Genomic DNA, 7,389 nt, shown 5'->3' with positions numbered 1-7,389 from the left:
GAGACAAGCATTGTTGAAGTGGGAGAGCTCCTTGAACTTTGTTCATGCTCACGGAAACTTTTTGAATCTTAATTACAGAAACTTTTCATCAAAAATAATTATCCCCTTGTACAATTCCATTGTATTGTAAAAATAATGTGCCAATGTTTGCCTTTAGGATGTTTACAATGCTTGTTGGTTTGTGCGGTGCAGAACAGAAACTTTGGCTGTAGTGCACGATTTTACATTTTTTACTGGAACGTCAAATGGTTCCGATTCTTTTTGCACTATCTTTCTATACAAATTGGTTATTTTTCCTAACTTTGGTAGAATTTTTGGGGTACCTGAAGTATGGTGAATGTTCAGATTGCTACAGACTGTTCTGTTTTTGACAGGTTCTGTTTTTGATGCATAGTTTACTTGTTTTGATGAAACTATCAATTTATATCAGTGGATTAAGCCATGGAAAAGCTATATTACAGTAGACAGAATGCAAAAACAAAATATGAATTGGTTTTCTACAGTACTTGGAGTAATGATTTGCTTTATTATACTAACCGATCTTACCGAGTTTTCTGTTGAAGTTTTGTGTGGATGAAGTGTTTGATCGAGGAGGTCTCGATATGAGGAAAAGGAAGAGAGGCAAGAGCTAAAGCTTGGGGATGCCCAAGGCACCCCAAGTAAATATTCAAGGAGACTCAAGCTTCTAAGCTTGGGGATGCCCCGGAAGGCATCCCCTCTTTCTTCAACAAGTATCGGTATATTTTCGGATTCGTTTCGTTCATGCGATATGTGCAAGTCTTGGAGCGTCTTTTGCATTCAGTTTTCACTTTTCTTTTATGCACCATGCTGGTATGAGATAGTCCTTGGTTTATTTATAGAATTCTCATTGCACTTCACTTATATCTTTTGAGTATGGCTTTATAGAATGCTTCATGTGCTTCACTTATATCATTTGAAGTTTGGATTGCCTGTTTCTCTTCACATAGAAAACCGCCATTCGTAGAATGCTCTTTTGCTTCATTTATATTTGTTAGAGCATGGGCATATCTTTTGAATAAAGAATTAAACTGTCTTGCTTCACTTATATCTATTTAGAGAGATGACAGGAATTGGTCATTCACATGGTTAGTCATAAAATCCTACATAAAACTTGTGGATCACCGAATATGATATGTTTGATTCCTTGCAATAGTTTTGCGATATAGAGATGATAATATGTGGGAGGTACTAGTAGATGGTTGTGTTTAGTAAGGATATTGGTGTTAAGGTTTGTGATTCCCGAAGCATGCACGTATGGTCTATTAACTATGTAACCAAATTGGCGCACATTGTATTTTGATTGTTTATCTTTGCGTGAAGGTCGGGGGTGCGCGATGGTTAACTCCTACCAACCTCCCCCTAGGAGTATGCGTGTAGTACTTTGTTTCAAGGGCTAATAAATTCTTGCAATAAGTATGTGAGTTCTTTATGACTAATGTTGAGTCCATGGATTATACGCACTCTCACCCTTCCATCATTGCTAGCCTCTTCGGTACCGTGCATTGCCCTTTCTCACCTCAAGAGTTGGTGCAAACTTCGCTGGTGCATCCAAACCCCGTGATACGATACACTCTATCACACATAAGCCTCCTTATATCTTCCTCAAAACAGCCACCATACCTACCTATCATGGCATTTCCATAGCCATTCCAAAATATATTGCCATGCAACTTCCATCATCATCATATTCATGACTTGAGCATTCATTGTCATATTGCTTTGCATGATCGTAAGATAGCTAGCATGATGTTTTCATGGCTTGTCCCTTTTTTGATGTCATTGCTACGCTAGATCATTGCACATCCCGGTACACCGCCGGAAGCATCATATAGAGTCATATGTTTGTTCTAATATCGTTGTAATATCGAGTTGTAAGTAAATAAAAATGTGATGATCATCATTATTAGAACATTGCCCCATGAAAAAAAGAAAAAAAGAAAGGCCAAAGAATCCTAAATAAAAAAAGGGGGCCAAAGAAGCCCATCCAAAAAAAGAAAAAAAAAGAAAAAAAGAGAAAGAAGAAAATAAAAGGGGCAATGTTACTATCCTTTTCCATACTTGTGCTTCAAAGTAGCACCATGTTCTTCATATAGAGAGTCTCTTATGTTGTCACTTTCATATACTTGTGGGAATTTTTCATTATAGAACTTGGCTTGTATATTCCAACGATGGGCTTCCTTAAAATGCCCTAGGTCTTCGTGAGCAAGCAAGTTGGATGCCCCACTTAGTTTATTTTGTTGAGCTTTCATACACTTATAGCTCTAGTGCATCCGTTGCATGGCAATCCCTACTCCTCGCATTGACATCAATTGATGGGCATCTCCATAGCCCGTTGATTAGCCGCGTCGATGTGAGACTTTCTCCCTTTTTGTCGTCTCCACATAACCTCCACCATCATATTCTATTCCACCCATAGTGCTATATCCATGGCTCACGCTCATGTATTGTGTGAGAGTTGAAAAAGTTTGAGAATACTAAAGTATGAAACAATTGCTTGGCTGACACCGGGATAGGCATGAGGGGTACCTTGTGTTAAGAAAAGGGAGCATACAAGACTATATGATTTTGTAGGGATAATGTTATGAAGCATTGATAGTTTGAAAGACATGATTGTTTGTTGGGATGCCCTAAGTATTATTGTTTTCATGTCAAATGATAGACTATTGCTTTGAATCACTCGTGTCTTAATATTCATGCCATGATTAGATATATGATCAAGATTATGCTAGGTAGCATTCCACATCAAAAATTATCTTTTTTATCATTTACCTACTCAAGGACGAACATGAATTAAGCTTGGGGATGCTGATACTTTTCCGTCGTATCTATAATTTTTGATTGTTTCATGTTAATATTCTACAACTTTTATATACTTTTGGCAACTTTTTATATTATTTTTGGTACTAACATATTGATCCAGTGCCTAGTGCCAGTCCCTGTTTGTTGCATGTTTTATGTTTCGCAGAAACCCAATACCAAACGGAGTCCAAACGGGATAAAAACGGACGGAGATCATTTTTTGGAATATTTATGATTTTTGGGACGAAAAACCAATGCAAGACGGTGCCCGAGGGGGCCACGAGGCAGGGGGCGCGTCCCAGGGGAGCAGGCACGCCTCTGACCCTGGTGGGCACCCCTTAAGGCGGTTGACGCTCTTCTTTTGCCGCAAAAAAGCTAATTTTCGGAGAAAATCTGGGCGAAAGTTTCAACCCAATCGTAGTTACGGATCTCCGGATATAAAAGAAACGGTGAAAGGGTAGAATCTGGGAACGCGGAAACAGAGAGAGACAGAAAGACAGATCCAATCTCGGAGGGGCTCTCGCCCCTCCCATGCCATGGGAGCCAAGGACTAGAGGGGAAACCCTTCTCCCATCTAGGGAGAAGGTCAAGGAAGAAGAAGAAGAAGAAGAAGAGGGGCTCTCTCCCCCTTGCTTCCGGTGGCGCCGGAACGCCGCTGGGGGCCATCATCATCACCACGATCTACACCAACACATCCATCATCTTCACCAACATCTCCATCACCTTCCCCCATCTATATTCAGCGGTCCACTCTCCCGTAACCCGCTGTACCCGATACTTGAACATGGTGCTTTATGCTTCATATTATTATCCAATGATGTGTTGCCATCCTATGATGTCTGAGTAGATTTTCGTTGTCCTACCGGTGATTGATGAATTGCTATGATTGGTTTAGTTTGCTTTGGTTATGTTGTTGTCCTATTGTGCCCTCCGTGTCGCACAAGCGTGAGGGATTCCCGTTGTAGGGTGTTGCAATATGTTCATGATTCGCTTATAGTGGGTTGCTTGAGTGATAGAAGCATAAACCCGAGTAAGGGGGTTGTGGAGTATGGGATAAAGGGGACTTGATGCTTTAATGTTATAGTTGAGTTTTACCTTAATGATCTTTAGTACTCCCTCCGTAAACTAATATAAGAGTGTTTAGAATACTAAAGTAGTGATCTAAACGCTCTTATATTAGTTTATAGAGGCAGTAGTTGCGGATACTTGCTAGAGATCCAATCATAAGTGCATATGATCCAAGAAGAGAAAGTATGTTAGCTTATGCCTCTCCCACATAAAACTTGCTATCGGTCTAGTAAAGTAGTCAATTGCTTAGGGGCAATTTCACAACTCCTACCACCACTTTTCCACACTCGCTATATTTACTTTATTGCTTCTTTATCTAAGCAACCCCTACTTTTTATTTATGTGCTCTTTATTATCTTGCAAACCTATCCTATCACACCTACAAAGTACTTCTAGTTTCATACTTGTTCTAGGTAAAGCGAACACTAAGCGTGCGTAGAGTCGTATCAGTGGCAGATAGGACTTAGAGAATATTTGTTCTACCTTTAGCTCCTCGTTGGGTTCGACACTCTTACTTATCGAAAGAGGCTACAATTATCCCCTACACTTGTGGGTTATCAAGGTGCTAGATAAGTCTTTCACAGTTTAGTGCAGATCACGGTGGGCAAAGGAGATAAGGTACTTTTCTGGAGAGATAGATGGATCCACGACTTCTCCGTCAGAGATTGCGCCTACGCTGGTGGCCGGAGTGGAAACGAGGATCATGAACTCCTGTATGGTTGCTCAGGCCTTGGAAGATGAGAGATGGGCACTCGATGTTCAACCACAGACTTCTTTTGGGGCACTGCTACAAACAGTCCATCTGAGGCAAATATGCTCCGTGAGAAAATTGACAGTCTAGATGTGCATGAACCTATTTGCGCGCTGGTATCTCTTTGATGAAGAAAATATGCTCCTGCCGTTTGTTTAGTCTCTGGTTTGATGTATGAGCTTACTTATTTTTGTGTAGATATTGTGCTTATTTTGTAATTTTAACTGAAGGGTTAGGCCTACCGTCTTCCAGGTGAATTCCTGATGCCGCATGGTTTCATCGGTTAATCTATGCATGTTTTATCTATTACAGCTAGTCTGTTCTGGTTTGATAGCTCTTTATGATCCAATTCAATAGTAGCTTGTCTATGATTATCTTCTTCTCTGCACGCGAATGCTGCCTGATCTGTCGTTCTTGATCAGATTTCTGTTGTACCATTGAAATAGCAAATACATGCGGGTTAGTGTCATATGTTTCTGTTATAATACAAGCATTTCAGGCAGCTATGTGGAATCAGAATCCCTAGATCAATGAAATCTTAAATGTTACATATGCATGGACCTGTAATATCTTAAATGAGAAAAATATATTCTGCTGCCATAGAAGCTTATCCAAGCTAGGTTTCTCTTAGATAATAAGTGTGTCAGGCAGCTATATGGAATCAAGATCCTCAGATCAATGAAATCTATGGATTTTTATGTTACATATGCATTGACATATCATCTGTAATATCTACAATGAAGAAAATATGCTGCTGCCATAGAAGCTTTATCCATGCATTAGTATTTGTTGTTCTATCATTGTGAGTTTGCTTGGTCTGCCTCTTTATGCTTACCATTCTGTCTGTGATTCTTATTTGCAGATGCAGATCTTTGTGAAGACACTCACGGGCAAGACCATCACCCTTGAGGTGGAGTCATCTGACCAGCAGCGCCAAGATCTAGGACAAGGAGGGCATTCCCCCGGACCAGCAGCGCCTTATCTTCGCTGGCAAGCAGCTGGAGGACGGTCGCACCCTCGCCGACTATAACATTCAGAAGGAATCCACCCTCCACCTGGTGCTCCGCCTGCGTGGTGGCATGCAGATCTTCGTGAAGACCCTCACCGGCAAGACCATCACTCTGGAGGTTGAGAGCTCCGACACCATTGACAACGTCAAGGCTAAGATCCAGGACAAGGAGGGCATTCCCCCGGACCAGCAGCGCCTTATCTTCGCAGGCAAGCAGCTAGAGGATGGTCGCACCCTTTCCGACTACAACATCCAGAAGGAGTCCACCCTTCACCTGGTGCTCCGCCTCCGTGGTGGTATGCAGATTTTCGTGAAGACCCTCACGGGCAAGACTATCACCCTTGAGGTTGAGAGCTCTGACACCATCGACAACGTCAAGGCCAAGATCCAGGACAAGGAGGGCATTCCTTCGGACCAGCAGCGCCTCATCTTCGCTGGCAAGCAGCTGGAGGATGGCCGCACCCTTGCGGACTACAACATCCAGAAGGAGTCCACCCTCCACCTGGTGCTCCGCCTCCGCGGTGGTCAGTAATTGCCCTGGCGTTGGACCTGCTGGTTTATCCTTGGTCATCCGGTTGGTGGTACCCTGTCGTTCATTTGAACTGTTTTCTTGTTCGTGTCAGTCCTATGTGTTGGTTTGAAAACTATCGAGTCCCCATGTTATATGTTGGTTGAAAATGTTGCTGGCACAGCAGTATCGTCAAGTAATGAATAAGTGAATTTCAGATAAATCTGCTTGTGCTAATTTGCTGTTGGTTTTGTATCGTGCTTGAATTGCTTGCTTGCAGTTTTGATCTGGCAATGATCTTATTGCGGCCTTTTTGTTTATAGCTTGCGCTTGAATTACTTGCTTGATATATTTGGCTTTCTGTGACTTTCTGGACCCTGTGAAACCGTTGGCTGTAATGTTCAGATTTGGATGATGCAATTTTATACTTCTATCTTTTTTCTAGAAATCCTTTGTGGGATACCTGCTACGTTATTGTGTTTCCGGTTTGTGTTAAAATTCTCGTTCCTGTTTTTTTTTTTGCGTGTGTAGTCTGCATGACGACAGTTTAACACAAATATTTCTGAGTTAGATGCATTGTCGTTGATTAGTGGCGCTAACTCATTTTGCTGGGTGCCTCGCTGTCGAAATATGTTGCCTTGGGGTTCGGCTCCTCTGCAGTGAAGTACTCACTGCACCGGTACTGTAGCAGACAAATCCACCGTCCATTGCAATCCGATGACTCTCCTTCATCTTCCTCCCCCCTAGGTCTTTGCAGCAATGGAAGATCCCAAATACCACCACAACGGCGGCCGAATGGTTGAATTCCAGCCGCAATGGCTCATGAATACCGCTGTGTCGCCGTGCGCCAAGATCTCCAGTTGTCGGCTGCTGCTCGGCGAGCCAGTCCATACTCCATACAATCATGCCGCTTCTTCACCAGCGTCTGAGCGCTGCCGTCCAACAACGGATTTCAATGGCACAACTGCAAAAAGCTTATGCACCTTCAACTCTGGATGCTCAGCAAGTGCATCGATGAATTCTCTCTAGAGCGCGCGACACAGGTTCATGATCAGGCCGGTGGTGGTCACGCCCCATCCGATGTTGTACGACATGACCATGCAGTGCAACCCGAATACCTCGTCGTTGCAAAACCACACCGCCTCGACCGCAATGAAGAAGTTCAGCTTCACAGCTTGTGGTACACAGCGACTACACGACGGTGGGTGGCGGAGAGGTTCTCCAGAAGGTCGG

The 7,389-nt window shown here is 42.8% G+C and overlaps 1 pseudogene; it reads left to right on the top strand.

Annotated features, from left to right (window-relative positions):
• The first annotated feature begins 5,501 nt into the window (after nucleotides 1-5,501).
• Nucleotides 5,502-6,379, top strand: LOC119326214 (annotated as a pseudogene).
• Nucleotides 6,380-7,389: the final 1,010 nt, after the last annotated feature.

This window comes from Triticum dicoccoides, chromosome 6B, assembly GCF_002162155.2.
Source record: "Triticum dicoccoides isolate Atlit2015 ecotype Zavitan chromosome 6B, WEW_v2.0, whole genome shotgun sequence".
Lineage (NCBI taxonomy): Eukaryota > Viridiplantae > Streptophyta > Magnoliopsida > Poales > Poaceae > Triticum > Triticum dicoccoides.
The sequence above is the reverse complement of the archived record's forward strand: the minus strand, read 5'-3'. Positions and strand labels throughout refer to the sequence as shown.